The 17,485-nt window shown below is 52.9% G+C and overlaps 1 long non-coding RNA gene across 1 annotated transcript; it reads right to left on the bottom strand.

The window, feature by feature from the left end:
- Positions 1 to 6,230: 6,230 nt before the first annotated feature.
- Positions 6,231 to 10,553, bottom strand: LOC144298843 (uncharacterized). Its single transcript, XR_013365720.1, has 4 exons — positions 10,045 to 10,553; positions 9,012 to 9,078; positions 7,340 to 7,434; positions 6,231 to 6,585 (listed from the first exon to the last, which is right to left on the bottom strand). It is a non-coding gene; the product is annotated as an uncharacterized LOC144298843 (long non-coding RNA).
- Positions 10,554 to 17,485: the final 6,932 nt, after the last annotated feature.

The raw sequence follows: 17,485 nt of genomic DNA, 5'->3' as shown, positions 1-17,485 counted from the left end.
AAAAAAAAAAAAAGCAAGAGGTATTTAAGTTAGACCCGCAGTGCTCCTGGGCCAGTACCCAGGGAAAGCTGTCAGAGTGCCTTTGGTGGAGAAGCCTAAGGAACAGACATGGAGGACACAGCCCAGCCCCTAAAGATGTGTGTGGCCCTGTGCCAGTCACAGCCTTTCTATGAAGTGTGTGATCTCAAGCGTTTCTGGTGGTCTGGAATAATTGTGCCTAGAGGCAGGACTTCCACTCCCCTGGCCACTTCTTTGCTTTTCCAGAAGCCTCTGCAGGAGCACTGGAATCGCAAAGCTGTCAGAGGGGGGTGGGCAGGGACCCCAGGAGGGCCTATCTCCTCCCAGTAAGCAAAGTTTGGAGCAGCTACTTTATTTAGGAGTCAGCCAATTAAATTTCCTGTCCTCTCTCTGTTCTCCCCCCCCCCCCTTTTTTTTTCTTCCATCAGGAAGCTCCATTCGGAAATGCAGCCTCAGGTATTCTGAGAGAGAGAATGATTCCTGTTTATATAACTCGGGCAGCAGCCGGCTCTCAGCTCGGCCTGGGAGGGGGTGGGGGCTGAGGATGGAGTCAGGCGCTTCTTCGGGGAAGAGGAGACCCTAAGGAGGTTGCTTGAGCTGGGGGCTTCCCCATCCTGCCTGGGAATTGGCCCAAAGAGGGCGCTAGGGGTCAGGGACGAGCCTGGAAATCCACTCCCATCAGGCTGAAAGAAGACCCAGGCCTCAGGCCAGACAGGAGAGAGAAGCCTTGTGCTCCCAGTGAGGGTGGGCATACCCTCCACCTCCCTGGAGGCCTCAGAGCGCCCTTAAGATGGAGCTCTTGAGTAGAGGCCTCTGCTTCCTGGAACCTTGTGTTTTGATAAAAGCCTCTCTAAAGAAGGCCTTGTGTGGTTTGTTGTTGTTGTTTTTCACTGTCCGGACAGTCTCCTGCCTCAACTTTTTCATCAGGGCAGTGGGTATAATCAGACTTTGTCTTTTCTCCTATGGAGGAGGCAAGAACTAACAAGAAGCTTGTCTGTAGAATGGTCCAAGCTCTACATATCTGCCAGAAGGAAGGTTTTCTCATTGAGGATGGTGCAGAGTGGCTGCTGGGAAATGGATACAGGACAGAGTGGTTGGAGGTACAGCTGTCATGTACAGTTGGGCAGGTTGCTGAGTGTCCGAAGGCACTCAAAGCAGGAGGAGAAAAGAGGCTGAAATCCATCGTAAGCTCTACTCAACAAATCAGGGGCTGTAAAGGCAGACTGGGTCCTCCTGGAGAAAGGAACACTTTCCCTAATTTGCAAGGCAGTCTTCATATACTAACCAGCCTTGGGGCTGTAAGGCTACAGGCCTCGCAAGGAAGTTGCCTTTCTTTAATTCCCACTAAGGTGGCCCAGCTGGAGGTTAAGCGGCTCACTCCTCTCACACTCAGTGCTCACGATTCTCCCACTGGCGGGGACACACCTTTCTCAATGTGTGAGTCTGGGTCGGAACATTTGCAGGGCAGGGACCTGGGCAATTCCTTTACCCGCTCTGTTCCTTTCATGCCTGGCCAGCAGGCCCCTTCCTGCCATCACACTGGGGTTAGGCTGGGAACTTCTTGCTTCCTCATCAGACTCACAAGCCTTCGTCATCCATTGGCTACCAGCTCCCTCTGTGTGTATATAAATAACTGACTGAGAACATGGCCTTGGGAATCAGGCCAGCCTGGATTGGTGACTTTCTGGCTGTGTGACTTCAGGTAAATTACTTTGCCTCTCTGAGCCTGTTCCTTCTCTGTGAAATGGAAGGGGGGAAAAAAAAGCAATGCCTGTCTCATTGGATTGTGTGAAGAGTAAATGTGCAGGAGTACGTCTGGTGCCTAGCGTAGTGCCTGGCACACAGGATTCTCCAGATGAAGCAGTATTGTCACTATCATCCCTCCATTTGTATCCCTTGGTTCCCGTGGGGCCTACCGGTGATGTTCCTCTGGTTTTGTGTGTGACTTTGGCTGCCTGCACCCCTGCGGGAGGGTGTAGTTCTGTCAAAATCACCAGGATCGGTCTCTGACCTCAGGATCCTTCAAGGGACTGCCTGGTCCTTTCGTGCAGCCATCCTATCGGGATGGGGGCTAGATTCCCATAGATCCGTTGCACCCCGGTCTCTCCCTTCTCTCCCCTTCGGTCCGTCCCATGATCCCTGCTCTGACTCAGACCTCACTGACTTTGCCTAAACCGTGGTGGCAGCCTCCTCCCTGGCCTCCCCGCCTCTGATCTGCAATCCCTGCTGCAGCCAGAGCGATCTTTCTCTAACGCAGGTGGGATCGTGTCACTTGTTTGATTAAAACCCTTCCATGGCTCCCCATCGCCTACTGAATTAAGTCCAGCCTCTGCACCGTGACATTCAAGGTCCTTGTAATCCGTCTGCATCCTCCTTTATCTCCCACTGTGCCTCCAATCCGACACCACTCCCGCTTTCAGCCACACCTGCCCTTCTACCTGGACGCCCTTCCCTTGAAGATCTTTCAAAGCATTAAAAACCCAACTCAAACAGGACCTATTCTTTGCATCTACTTACCCGGCTGCCTGTCTGCCGTCCATCCATTCATTATCCAGTTAAAAATATATATTTGCACATACATGCTAGGTGTTTACTGTGTGCTAAGCATTGTACTAAAGCCTAGAGCTACAACGGTGAGCAAGGAGACAGGATCCCAGCTAACAGGAGCCCAGTGATCCCAGAAGGAAGACTGATAAACAATTCCCAGAAGCCACCAGAAGAGCCAGTTGTGGCTCCTGGGGGTTGGGGGGTGAACAGCTGATGCCTCCAGGAGGAAGCGGTGTTTAAGCAAGGACCTGCCTGTGTGTTAGCAGCTATCTAGGCAATGAAGGCCTGGAGAGAGGATGGAGGCAGGGAAAGTGGGCTGTGGGACCAAGAGATGAAAGGTACCAAGGCCCCGAGGTGAGGGGGATATCGGAGGAATGGCAAGTTCAGTTGCCTAAAGAGGAACAGAGTTTTGGGTGCAGGTGTGGGAGTTACAGGACATGAGACCATCAAGGTGGACAGCAGCCCAGTCCTCTGGGTATTGGAAACCACAGGGGAGACTGGACTTCATCTGGGAGCAGTGGGTGCACCGGAGGGTTTTCAGCAGGGGAGTGGCCCAGCGGGCTTTGCCTTCGGAAGCCTCGCCCTGCAGTTGGGCTGGGCCTGGGGAGCACAGCAGAGCCTGCAAGGGCTGGTGGAGTAGAATGGGCAGGGCTTGGAGACTTCCTGGATGTTGGGGAGCCGGGGAGCCCTTGTTTTGGATTTGGGAGGCTGTGTGGGTCCTGGGAGGAGGGGCTTTCAAGAAGAGGCAGAGGCCATGCAGCTGGGATGCTCAGTGGGGATCCCGATGGACACTGGTGCGGAAAAGACAGCGCCCATCCTGGGAGCTCTAGGCCGGGTGTAGATCATTAAACCCACAGGATGGATGAGATCACACAGGATAGGTCCATAGAATGACAAGAACCTCGAGGGGCCCTCACATTTCAAGGACAGGTGCACCCCGGGAAGCCTTTCTGACCCATCCGGGCATGCGTGACTGCCATCTATACTGAGCCCCATAGCAATTCCTTTAGATTTTCTTTTGCTCCCTCCTTTGTATTACCCACTAGATCTGTGGTTCTTGACCAGGGGCAATTTTGCCTCCTACGGGACATTTGGTAATGTCTAGAGACATTTCTGTTTGTCACAGCTGGATAGGAGGCTACGACTGGCATCTAGTGGGTGGGGACCAGGGATGCTGCTAAACGTCCTGCAGCACACAGGACAGCCTCCGCAGCAAAGAATTGTGCAGCCAAAAATGTTGAGGTTGAGAAACCCAGCCATAGATGAAAAGATCCCGAAGGTGGGCACTGGGCTTTTCCATTTGGGTCTACCAAGCGTCTAGCACGGCTTATGGCACAAGGCAAGCGCTCCCTACCCTCACTGATTTAAATGGGGGCTTGGGGAGGGGGGCCTCTGGCCACACAGCATGGCAGTCTGCAATACTTAAAGCCCAATCCTACCCCGGGCTGCTCGCTCATTCCCTCCCCAGCAGGCTGCACCAGCCCAAGATTCAGGCACTTGTAGAAGAGGGAAGGGTAGGCCAATGGAGAAAGCCTGCCAGAAAGCTGCAGAAGACCCCAGAGGTTGAGGACCCGCTGCTGTGAAGGGTTTTCTTTCTTTGTCTTGTTAACTTCTGTCATTTCTTTACCATCCAAGTAAATACATGTTCTTTAAAAAAAAAAAAAAAAAACAAACAGGCAAGTTCACAGAAAAACAAAATGAGAAAACATGACAACCTACTGATAGGAGCATGGACTCTGGAATCAGAGAAAGCCAAGTTTAGATCCTGACTCGGCCACTTACTAGCTGCGTGAGCCTCTGTTGCTTCATCTGTAAAATGGCTTTAATAAACCTACCTCACAGGACTGCAGGGAAGAGTAGAAGAGGTGATACAGACAAAGACTCAGTGCAATGCGGGGCTGCTAGTTGTCAGTACAGAGTGACTACATATGCATGTGTCAACTCTGTGTGTGTGTGTGTGTGTGTCTTTTTATATAAGAAAGCATTTTTAATTAGCCATAATCCCACCACCACTTGGCTAACATTTCAGTGCATATCCTCCTTGACATATATAGATTTTTAAAAAATAAAAATGGCATCTTGCTTTACACATATGCCTTTGTAACCTGCTTTTTTCACTCTATAATATATTGTGAATGTCTTGCCATTTCGATAAATATACATCTACATCATCATTTTTTAAGAGCTGCATGGTTCTCCATTGTATGGCTGGCCCATAATTCATTTAACCAGCCCCCACTGTTGGACACTTGGGTTGTTTCCAACACTTTGCCATTACAAACAATTCTGCGATGAACATCCTTGTACACACATCTTCACGTTCTTGTCCAGTGATTTCCTTGGGGACTACTTGGACATTTTTGGCAGAAGGCATGTGGCCCTGACCAGATTCCACAAGTAGAAGTCCTTGGGCCTGGTGAGGAGAGAGTTGGGGATCCTCGGGGAAGGGAGAGATGCTGGATGGCAGTGAGAGACTGGACTTCTCCATGAGCAAAGAAGGAGGTGCTCCACCCTACCTCTCTGTTGTTGCTGTGGTGCTTGCAGAGTAGGGGATGGGGGGTGGAGAGGTGGACTCGTGTGTGTGTGTGTGTGTGTGTGTGTGTGTGTGTGTGTGTGTGTGATGGGCAGAGTGACAGACACCAGGCAGGCAGAGAACATGAGGTGGATGGGCCCAGGCAGGCTGATGGATGGGGAGCCGAGGCAGATGGATCCAGGTCAGTGGGCAGACAGGATGATGGGCAGTGATGAGCTGGACAGATTCAGGTGACCACGTGGAGGACTGTAGCCTCCCAGTGAGGCCCACGGGAACCCGGGGCTGCAGTGGCGTATTCAGGGAAAACAGGGGAGTTCAGGGACAAGTAGGCAGGCCCTGAGGCCAAGAGGCTCTCAGGGCTTCTATCTTCTGTCAGCCAAGCAGCTGTATTTAGGATTATACATTTGAGAGGTGAAAGGGCCTTTAGGAGCGGATGGACCCAACCCCATTAGGTAGATTGGAAATGAGGCCCAGAGGAAATGGGGACTTGCCCAGTGTCCTACAGTGTCGCAGTGGCAGACTGAGTCCTTGCCCCCTCATTTCATCTACCATCATTTTCCTTTTTTTTCACATGAGCCCCTCACCTGGGCTTGCAGGGCTGGGGACTAGGGCAGCAGGGGAGAAGATGACAGTGGGGAGAGGGACTGGGAAGTCAGAGTGCCCCCATCATGAATGTCTGTCCAACCCCCTGCCAGAGTTCCCTGTGTATCACACTGGTGTGCCCTGGTGGGAGCACCTACCCAGCAGTGGGACCGCCCCATCCCATCCCTCCTCTGCCACGTACTGACCTTAGAAAAATTGCCCAACCATGGGCCTCAGTTTCCTCATCTGTACCTACCTCTTAGGTTCATTAAGAGCACCGAATGAATTACTGGAAGTGAAGCCCTTAGAATTAAGTGCCTAGCGCATAGTGAGCGCTCTATACCCATTAACTACTAATATGATGCTATTTTAACTTTTTTTCTCCCTTTGAATTCTGTATGGGTTTGTGTGCACCTGCATGCTCAGAAGCAGGCTGTATCTCCTTGAGGGCAAAGCTTGTATCTTTCTCATCCTGCATCCTCCCCCTCCCTCATTAGGGGCCCTTAAACCAGTTGAGCACATAGTAGATGCTCCACAAATGTGTCTTGATGAAGTGGCTTGTTTCATTGTATCTGGTTGAAGGGATTGGGGAAGGTTTCATTGGGGAGGCAGCACTTGAGCTGTGTGTTGAAGTCTAAGATGGCATCACCACAGGTGGAGGTGGCAGGGAGGGCACTCCAAGTGGTAGGGACGGATGAGCAAAGGAGGGGAAGCTTGGTGAATGTTCGGGTCACAGCCAGGCTACATAATACAGAGGACATAAGGGAGAGGGATGAGAGGGGGCCCGAAAGGGGAGGTTCAGCTGAATTTGGAAGTGTGGAGCTCCAGGCAGTAGGAGTCATTGAAGGTTGTTGACTGGAGTTGAGCTGTAGAAGATCATGCCGATGGTGTTGTCTCAGGGTCAGCTTGAAGGAACGAGAAAGGAATGCAGGGCACAGGCTGCTGAAGTTGTCCAGGAGATAAGTTGGGGGCTTAAATGAGGTTACAGAGAACTAGGGCCAACGGGAAAAGGAAATAGGACCCAACCAGATCTGTTTGGTTGTGGGAGATGACAGAGAAGTGAAATACGACTAGGTCTCAGGCCTGGGTGTCTGAGAGAACTGGGATACCATTAATCAAGTTAAGGAGTCTATACTTGGGAGATATGGGGAAAAGCTGAGATGCCAACTGAGATTATTCATCCATCCAACATCCTGTCTAAGCCATCCTTTCTTCCATTTATCCATCCCATTCTTCCTTCCACCCACCCATCTGTCCATCCATCCATCCATCCATCCACCCACCTGTTTATCCATCCATCCATCCTTCCACTCACCTGTCCATCCATCCATCCATCCATCCATCCATCCATCCATCCATCCATCCATCCAAGCATCATCCTTTTGCCCACCCACCTCCATTTAAACATCCATCTGTCCATCGGTCATCCACCTCCACCCTGCATCTATCTACCTGTCATCCACTGCCACTACTAACACTTGTCTTTTCATCTCTTTGTTATTCATCCATCAATCCACCAAGTCATTCATCCATCCAAGATATGCTTCTTGTGAGCCTCCAGTATGCCAGGCTGGTAAAACCCTGCCACAAGCACCTGGAGATTCCTGGTAATAAATATAGTAATCAGAAAGGCCAATGGAGGGACTGGGATTCGTTTACCTAAAGGAGAGAAATTTGAGAGGAGACTTTACATCTCTGAAGCTATGACAGATGCCCTGATAAAAGGTGGCCTGCAGATCAGCTGTATTCTATTCCTAGGACAGAACAGAGGAAATTGGCGGCACTTGCAGCTGGAGGGATTAAAGTTAGCTTGGAGGGAGAACTACCTTACTGATCATTGCTGGTGTCTGAAGTGCCTACTGATAATGTGCAGGGGCTGCAGCACGGTACGAAATCCATATGGGTGAGTTACAGGGAATAGGTGCCAGCTGGGCATTTAGGGCATAGTGAAGAAGGACTCAGGGCTCAGCCTGGTGGGTGTGTGGAGAAGCAGAGGACCAAGGTGAGGGGGTTTTGGGGGAAGGGGCCTATGTGGGCCAAGGAGACAACTGGAGCTAGGATGAGCCCGGATAGAATAGGGTACTTAGCTGTTGGGTTGGGAGGAAAGAGTTGCATTTAATACAACACTCAGAAGGGCGGGGGGTGGGGGGGTGGGGTGGGGGGGGTGGGGACTCTTACGCAGTCCCCATACCTCCCAGTGCCTCTGCTCCATTGTTTTAGCCCTAGGTCCTCTCACTGAACCCATGTCATCTCTTCTGAGTGTCGGTCCTGGAAGACCCTGTCACTCTCTTCACAAATCCCAGGGCCCCCTGCTGAGCCCCTGGCCCGTATTCCCTCCTCCAGAGTCCCCACTCTCTGAGCCGCATCTCCTTGTGGAGACTCTCCTCCCAAATTGCCAGCGGAGCTCATGCTCCCCTTTACAACCCCATGCCCCACCTGGAGCCCCCAATTCTCTCCCTGAGCACCGTGCCCTCCTGAAGACCAAAGTCCCTCTCTGAGCACCCCGCCACTTGACTTAGCTGCTGGCCCTGTTCCTAACAAGATCCTGGCTCTTTTTTGAACACTCATCTTTTTCCTGAGCCCTGTTTCCTCAGGGGGCCCTCCGCCCCCTTTGCAGAGCCCTGATGCCACCCCCATCCCCAGGACCCAGACCTCCTTTCAGGCACTGCCAGTGGCACATAGTGACTCCTGCTCTGAAGCCACCCCTGGGGCTCTACACCAACCCCGTCAGCCGTCAGCCGTCAAGACCCTCCCACAGCCTCCATGGTACCCTGGGGGGCTTTGGGGAGGGAGGGGCTCATAGGACCCCCAGTGGGCTGGACTGGGGTGGGGGCGGAGACCAGCAGCTTTGGCAGCCAGGCTCTGCTGGTGGGCCCGGAGAATCTGGAGACTCGCAGCGACTCACTCTCGCAGCTTCTGGGTTAGGAAAACAATCACAAATTAGAGAAAATGCTCTGGGAAATTGCTCTGCTGCGCGAGAGGGAGGCAGCCTCGGGAGGGAGGCAAAGAGGCTCCTAAGCCAGCAATGGCTCCCTGCGGCCTCACCCATCCACTCCAAACCATCTGCTTGGCATTTGAGGCCCCATCCCATCATCCGACATGGTCACCCACCGAGCTCTGACACACACCTGCTCCAGCTAAGCCACAGCTCCAAGGTCCCAATTCCACCTGCGGGCCTTTGTTCACCTGGGCTGAGCTCTGCCTTCTCTCCAGTCTGAATGCCCCCTTCCAGCCCTTCATGAGCCCTTGTCCCTTGTCTCTCTGATAGTCCCTCGAGGACAGGAACTATCACTTGCACTAGAGGCAGACAGAGCTGGGCACCAGTCCTCACCTGATACACATTAGCTGGGTGCCTTTGAGCAAGTCTCTTTTCATGTTCTGAGCCTCGGTTTCTTCATCTGTAAAATGGGGAGAGTGAGACCTCCCTTGCCGGACTGTGATGGGAGTCCGTGAGGTCACAGGTACTGCTCAAGGTGGGTACCAAGGTAATGAAGGTGCCCTGAATCCAGAGCCTGACAGGTCAGATCTTTGGGCCAGCATTTAGCTATGAATGTCCACGTATCAACATCCCTAATCGCCTGCTCGGACTCAGCTGCCTTCCATTCCCCTACTGAGAAGATACAAAAAGAGGGCTCATGAGCTTCAGGACTGCCAAGTGGGGCGGGGGCGGGCGGGGTTCCTGATAGAAGACGAAGCTGTAAAAAAAAAAAAAAAAAAAATGGACGAAGCAGTAAATGTTGAACAGTTACGAGACTTCTGGCCATTGGGCAAGACTCAGGTCAGGCCATCTTCAATCAGGAGGAATTAGGATGGTAGCTGAGAGCATGGATTCTCAAACCAGACTGTCTGGGTTTGGGTCCCTCCACTGCCCGCCCTAGTGGCCAGACCTTGCACGAGTGACTTAACCTTCTCAGGTTCCCCATCTGGAAAATGGGGACAGTAATCACAGTAACTGCTTCACAGGATTCTGGTGAAGAGTAAATGAACTAGTATTTGTACAACACTTACAACAGTGCCGGGCATCTCAGGAAGGCCTATAAAGCAATTCGTTTAATAAAAATGATGCTGGGGATGCAGGGACATAGGAGTGGGCAGCAGGGGAGCTTAAGCCAGATAGGAAATGGGCTTTCAGACTTGAGTTTTTGCAGAGCTAGAGCCCAGCCAGCTGCCTGTCAGATTGGGCTCTGAGTAAGGAGAACATGGGCTGTTCTCGAAGGAGCAAGGCTTTTTCTGGAGACACTCAAGTGCCTCATTTGGAGCAGCAAGGGCCCAGGGACACTGCACACAGAGGCAGGCTCTGCAGAGGGCAGCAGGGAACGGGGCTGAGGCCCTTGGCTGTACCTCTGAGCCCCCCCAGAATTCACCTGCCCTTTCTTCTGGCCCGATGCTGGTGATGCTGGTTCCTGACCAGACTACCCTTCTTGTCAGTGAAACGTGAGGCCCATTGCTGTCTCTCCTTGATGAAGACACTCTGCCAGCGGATCTCAGAGAAGCTCCCCCTGCTGCCTCCGCTGTCTGGCTGAGCCAGGACTGGAGGGGTGTCCTAGAGCCCCCTCCTCCACCACAGCCCGGTCCAGAGCATCTGCTCTGGGCCAGGCCTGTGCTGGGCTCTGGGGGCGCGGGGGGCCACCATGGGCCAAACCCAGTCCTCATCCTTGAGGAATTTGGGAGAAGCAGCCAACTCCTGGGCTTCCTCTTCTTGGCCTCAGTTTCCCTATTGAACTTTTTCCTTTTTGCAGAGTGGTCCTCTTTCCTGCTCCTCTCTTTCCGTCCTTCTTCCAAGGCTCCTCCCCAAGCAGAGGAGGGAAGGGCCCCGTGGAGGAGAGAGAGTTTGTACAACTGGGGGCATGGCTGGAACTTCTGATTGGCTGGCCAGGCCCATTCTTTTTCCCTAGTTGCCATGGCAGCCATTTCCTGGGGTTGTCAGTGATGAAACTCATAATATTGTTTTCAAATAATCCGTGTAATTGAAATAACAATTGAGCTGTTAACTCGTCTCTCACACCCGGGCTAGGACACAGCCGCCTCTCCTACACCCTCCTCCCCAGCCCGGGAAGCTCCTGCCCCTCCCACCTCTTCGCTGAGGCTTCAGCCCCTTCCCAGAGAAGGAGGAAAGAGGAGGTCGCTTCCCCCTGGAATCCTAGAAACTCAGGCCCCCAGCGCTGAACTGGAACCCAGACATCAGAAACACACTCCTTTTGTCCCCACCCCCACCCCCACTCAGGGACAGACGAGGTAGGGACTGTGACCAGGGTCACACAGGAAGGAAGCAGCCAAATAAGGACACGAAGTTCTGTTTTTCAGCGGAAGTTGGCCTTGATTGATGGGTGGCTTTGAGGGACTGGCATAAAACCACAGAGCTGTCCCTTCTAAGGACTTGATCTGGTACGAACATCCTTATCCCATTTTCCAGGTGAACAAACTGAGCCCTGCGAAGTTAAGCTTAATACAGGTGTTCTAGTAACTTTTCAGAAAATACCTGTTGAATGGATGGATCCCAAAGGGCACCTGCCATGTCTCTCCCTCTGTCAGCCCCTGCTCCCCCCCAAACCAGGAACAGACACATGCTTTCTTCAGTCAGAGAACTTCCTGGAAGAGGGGGTTGAGGCAATCTGGGGACATGTGTCTTAGAGGAAGAGGAGGAGAGATTCCTGGAGGAGAGAAGGGAGGGAGGGAATTACTGCCCCCGCCCCCCCATCCTCCCTCCTCACCCCCACCCCCACCCCCAGCTTAGGTCTGAGGCTGTGTCTTCAGAGCATAAATGTGAAGAATGCAGGTCCCTGCCTCGTCCTCAGCCTGGAATGGACCAAAAAGTAGAAGCAAAGCTTTTTCTAGGATCACTGTGCACACACGGGATACAGGTCTGCACAGCCAGCTCCCTGTCGCAGCAGCTCCACTGAGGATAAAAGCATTTTTTAAATAGCGTCTGGTCGCTGTCCAAGGCCCTCGCTGGGTCCGCAGACTGTGGGGGTGGTGGGGGCGGCAGGCACTTGCTGGGAGTGGGGGTGGGGGCAGTCTTCTGAACGTGAGACTGGGTGACAGCAAGAGGTTGGCTTCCTTCCCTGGATTCTAGTGTTGGAACCGCGAAGGGTCTTGGCAACCATCTACTCCTGCCATTCATTCATTCTTATTTATTCAACATTTAGTGAGCACCTACTCTGTGCCAGGCACTGTGTGGGCCATGAGGATATAAGGATTAGGGACACCCAGTCTCTATTTTCAAGGACTCTTTCATTCTAGAAGGGAATACACACACACACACACACACACACACACACACACACACACACTCACAGTCACACACTCGCATGCATGCACCCCTAACAGCTGCCAGTGCCGCAGAGGGTTAGCAGGGGGTAAGTACTAAGGAGGTTAGCACTCTGCTTGCAAAAATAAGAAAGATCTCTTGGAGCAAATGACTTGGGCTCAGTCTTTTTTTTTTTTTTATTAAGTCTTTATTTGTTTATTTGAGAACATGCACGAGCGGGAGGGAGGGGCAGAGGGAGAAGTAGGCTCCCCATGGAGCAGGGAGCCTGACTTGGGGGCTCAATCCCAGGACTCCAGGATCATGACCTGACCCAAAGGCAGACCCTTCACTGACTGAGCCACCCAGGGACCCCTCAGTCTTGAAGGATAAGTAGGGGTTCTCCAGGTGGATAGTGGGGTGAACAGTATTTCAGCAGAGACAGCATAAGCAAAGGCAAGGAACTATTCACAGCTGGGAGAAGTTCTGTTGGCTCAACTCTTGGCTGCCTTTGAGGAAACTGGATTCTGAAGAGGGGCAGTGACTTGCCCCAAGGGCCACCTTGCTTTGGGGCACAGCAAAGACTAAAACACAGCATACTTTACTTTGTCAGAAAACCCAAACATCAGAGCTAGGTGGGGCTTTGAAAGACTCTAGTTCAAACTTCGCATTTTTCAGATGGGGAAATAGGCGTCAGGGATGTCCCAGAGTAAGGATGTGACCGAGCTGGGACGTGAAAGCTGGTCTATCTGATATCAAAGGTGGAGCGATCTTTCCCGAACCAAAGCTGGGAGCATGGCAAGTGCCATCTCAGTTCAGCTAGACGGCAGAGGGCTCGGACAAGGACAGGCTGCCCCCGTGGGACGTGTGCAAGAGGCAGGACAGGCAGCCTGCGCCGGCTTCCGTCCCACTGTTGGCACCAACACTTGCACAGGAGGAGCGGGAGTCCAGCAGGAGAGCTTGGCTGCAAGACCTTTCTCTTGGCTGAGTGGACCTGAGCCTGCTTGCAGTCCTGCCCCTGATTCTCTGAGTGACCTTGCATAAGACATCACCCCTCTTCAGGTCTTCAGTTTCCATGCTCATCTGTGTCAGAGGAGGATCTTCCTTGCCGACTCCCTGGGGCAGTTGTCCTTAATAGTAGTGGTGGGGGTGGGGTGGGGTTGGAGGGGAACCCTGGGGGACATTTGGCAGTGTCTGGACACAGTTCGGGTTGTCACAGCTGAGGGACAAGGATGCTACTGGCATCTAGTGGGTAGAGGCCAGGGATGCCGCTGAGCATCCTAGAAAGTGCAGGACAGACCTCACCACAGAATTATCCAGTCCAAAATGTCAGTACTGCGGAGGTGGAGAAGCCCTGCAGCTTGAGCCTTGCTCATGACTATCAGATGAGGCCACGAGAGAGGGCACTGAGGGCTGTGCAGGGCTGCACCCCAAGCTGTAACGCAGAGAAGCAGAAGTGGCCTTGATGTCAGGCAGACCTGGCTGTGTTGAGAGGTACTTAACTTCTCCAGGGCTTCACCAAGGGCTTCATCACTGGAACAGGGGCAGTGATAATGGTACCTGTCCCAGGAGGCAGTTGAGAGGGTGCAATGAGGTCACATATGCAGATGGCAGAGGAAGACAGCAACACAGCAAGTCAGGGGGCCCCCCACCCCGAGCCCCTCCGCTGCAACACAAGCCCTGAGCCTTTGAGCACAAACTCCAGAGCCAGCCCTGCCACTCAGAGCTGTGGGATCTTAGGCACCGTCACCTCTCTGTGCTTCAACTTCTCATCTGTGCAATGGGGATTACAGCAGTAGCTACCATACAGGCTCGGAAGGCAGATGAAAAACGAATTAACAGACAGAAGACGCTTTGAGTGGCACAGAGGAAGCGCTATGCAGTGTCAGCCACCATTGCACCTCTTTCTGTTGTTGCTGTTACACAGGTTCTGTCTGGAACAAGGAAGGCGCTGGTATGAGCTGCAGGACCCGGCTGAGGTCCTGTGCCACCCTGCCTGGCTGCAGACCCCCCTCCCAACAGCTCCCACCTTGCTTGTGCATGATTTCCAGGATCCTGTCTCCACCCCCAGAGCCGGGCAGAGCTGAGAGAAGCTGCATCCACGGGGAGGGGCACATGTGGGCACCTGTACCTCCCTCTGAACTCAGGCCCATCACACCAGCCGTCAGCCTGAACACTCACACCTGAGTCCTGGCTCCCGTCCTGCCCCACCGCCCCCCAACCACCACCCACTACTCCCCATTCAGAGCCTGGCCAGCCCTTCAGAGAACAGACAAACTCTCTCAACAGGCTTCCTCTGCTTCAGCACTATTGACATGTGGGGCTGGATTGTCCTTTGTTGCAGGGACATCTCTGTGCATTGCAGGATATTTAACGGCATCCCTGGTCTCCACTCGTCGAATACCAATAGCTCCCTTCCTCCTCCAGTCGCAAAAATGAGTGCAGGCATTGCCAAGTGTCCCCTGGGTGGCCAGATCACCCCTGGTGGAAAACCACTGTTCTAGAACTTTGCTATAAAATAAGAGTTTCTGTCTTATAGTGTCCTGGCAGAGAAAACTTCTAAAACCTAATGAATGTCCTCAATTTGGGTCCCTGATGTCACCTTCAGCTTTATCCCATTTTCTGACCAAACTTCCAATCCTTGACCCATTCCCCAAACCAGCTGGTGACAGGCAGCAGCCCTGACTCCCATATTCTCAGCCCTACCCAGAATCCTTGAATCTTAACCTCAAATCTAAAACTTCAACTTGTTCCCAACCTCAAACCTTAACTCAGATCCTAATCCTAAACCTTTGACCTGTTTCAAAACTTGAGATTCCTTAACCTCAAACAGAATTCTCAATCCAAAGGTTAACCTCAATAGGAAACCCGCACTTCCAGATCCTTCTAGAACGAGCTCCTAATCTGGTCCCTGTCCCTCTGGTGCCTAGAGGGTCTCTGGCTCAAGCTTCCAGCCTCCTCTCTCCAAAGTAGCCCTAGGTCCTGGGGGAGAGGCAGGATGGGCTACAGGAATAAGAGGCTCCAGGAGGCAACTCTGCCTGTCTCACAATGCCTCCCTTAAAGCACCCCAGGCAACCCACCTGGAAGTTCTATTATTTATCCATTGGTTTATTCAGACATTCAATGGGCACCCACTCTGGGCAGGCTTTGCCTTGGACACCAGAAAAAACATGGCAAATTGGACCCTTTTTGCTGCCTACTGTTTACTGGGGGAGACAGAGAAGTAGACAAGCAAGTAGACAGATAGTTAAAAGCAATGACTCCAGCATCATTGGAGAAATAGCCACTGAGCACCTATGCTCTGCCAAGCACTGTCCTAAGCACTGGTGATACAGCACTGAGCACAAAAGGCCAAGCCTCTACACATAGAGCTCTTGAAGGGCAAGGAGGCAGAGCAGATATAAGGAAAGTGTAAAATACCAAACGGCATTACGTTCTCGGTGGGGGAAAGCAGGGTGAGGGGATGGGAAAGACAAGGGATGGAAGAGCTGTTCTATCTCAGGGTATCAGGGAAAGCCTCACAGGGCTCAGCCAACTGAGCCAAACTTTGAAGGAAGGGGGAGAGAGAGCCAGGCAGATATCAGGATCAAGGGTGTTCCAGGTAAGAGGACCAGCAGGTGCAAAGGCCCTGAGGTGGGAACATGTCTGCTATATTCAGAGAACAGCCAGCTCCTATGTGGCCGGAGTAGGGGGCAGGGATGGTAGGAGGGAGTTAGAGAAGCCACAAGAGGCCCAATCATGTCAGATCTTATGGACCATTTTACTCTGAGTAAGACAAGAAGTCGAATTTAAGAGGAGGAGTGTTAGGATCTGATTTATGTGATGACACCATGACCGAGAACAGTCTGTAAGGGGCCAAGGCAGAAGCAGGCGGACCAGGGAAGTGGCAGTCGCAGCAACTCAGGTGAGAGATAGGTGATGGTGGCTTGGACCAGGCTGTTAACAATGAAGGTGATGAGAATGGCCAGATTCTGGATCTATTTTGAGGGAGAGCCGGCGGGATTTGCTGATGGATTGGATGCTGGGTGTGAGATGGCGTGAAGTCAGGAAGGACTCCCAGGCTTTTGGCAGAGGCAGCCAGAATAATGGAGTTGCCAGATACCGAAAAGGGGGAAGCTGGACAAGGAGCCGTTTGGAATTTATTTTATCTCATTACTATTTGTGTGTATGTCGGGGGTAGAAATTTTGGACTCAATGAGTTTGAAGTGCATCCGGCAGGTGGAGGTAGGAGCGGGGTTGCGGGGAGCGACCGCGGTTGGACCCACTCTCTTGGAAGCCAACAGCAGACTGATGGCCTTTCAAGGCGTGGGGTTGCCTGCGGTCCCCTCGGGAGCGGGTGTGGACAGAAAAGAGGAATGACCCAACGCCTCAGCTCTGCAACCCTCCAACATATGGAGAGAGACCAGGTGGAGGTGGTCAAGGTGAAGGAGCCCCGAGGTCAGTGCAGCGCAGGGAGCTGGGAGCGCTGTGTGAGGTACCTTACCTTGGCTGTCTTTGTCACACTTTTTTTTTTTTTTAAGATTTTATTTATTTATTCATGAGAGACACACAGAGAGAGAGGCAGAGACACAGGCAGAGGGAGAAGCAGGCTCCATGCAGGGAGCCCAACATGGGACTCGATTCCGGGTCTCCAGGATCAGACCTTGGGCCGAAGGCGGCGCTAAACCGCTGAGCCACCCAGGCTGCCCTGTCACACTTCTTCATGAAGTTGTGCGCTCGTACAGAGAACTTGATACAGAGAAGGGAGAGGCCGAATCTGGGATAGCCAGGGAAGGCTTCATGTATTGGCAGTGAGGTCAGGACCCAGCTGTGAGTGATTAATTAAAAATCCCCCATTGGGAGACATCTGGGTGGCTCAGTTGGTTGAGTGTCTGCCTCCAGGTCAGGTCGGGACCCTGTGACCCCAGGGTCCTGGGATGGAGCCCGGTGGCTGGTGGTGGGCTCCCTGCTCGGTGGGGAGCCTGCTTCTCCCTCTCCCTCTGCCCCTTACCCTGTTTGTGCTCACTTTTTCTCTAATGAATTAAAAAAAAAAAAAAATCCCGCATCAGACAAGACTGGGAAAGTGCATTCCAGGGAGAAGGAACAGCATGTGCAAAAGCAGAGGCCTACAGCCACCAGGACGTGTAAACTGAGCTCATGGTCGCTGACCCTCCAAACTTGCTCTCTTTGTGCCCCCACATCAACAATGGGCCACCTTGGAGGCCTCCCTGACAGGTGCCTCCCACGGTGTCCTGGGGATGCAGCCTCATGTATGTCTCCAGGGGCAGCTTCCCCTCTCTCACCCTCACTGCCCCCACCCTGGTCCGGGCTACCATGATCACTCACTTGGACAGTGGCCTCTTCTCCTGTCTCCCTGTTTCCTTCTTGGCCACCCCAGAGGGGCCCTCACTGGGTGAGGTGGGGGGCAGCCGGAACAGCGTCCTGGTTGAGTTTGAAAACAGAAAAAGGGGATCCCTGGGTGGCGCAGCGGTTTAACGCCTGCCTTTGACCCAGGGCGCGATCCTGGAGACCCGGGATCGAATCCCACGTCGGGCTCCCGGTGCATGGAGCCTGTTTCTCCC

The sequence above is a fragment of the Canis aureus genome, chromosome 26, assembly GCF_053574225.1.
Source record: "Canis aureus isolate CA01 chromosome 26, VMU_Caureus_v.1.0, whole genome shotgun sequence".
Classification (NCBI taxonomy): domain Eukaryota; kingdom Metazoa; phylum Chordata; class Mammalia; order Carnivora; family Canidae; genus Canis; species Canis aureus.
The sequence above is the reverse complement of the archived record's forward strand: the minus strand, read 5'-3'. Positions and strand labels throughout refer to the sequence as shown.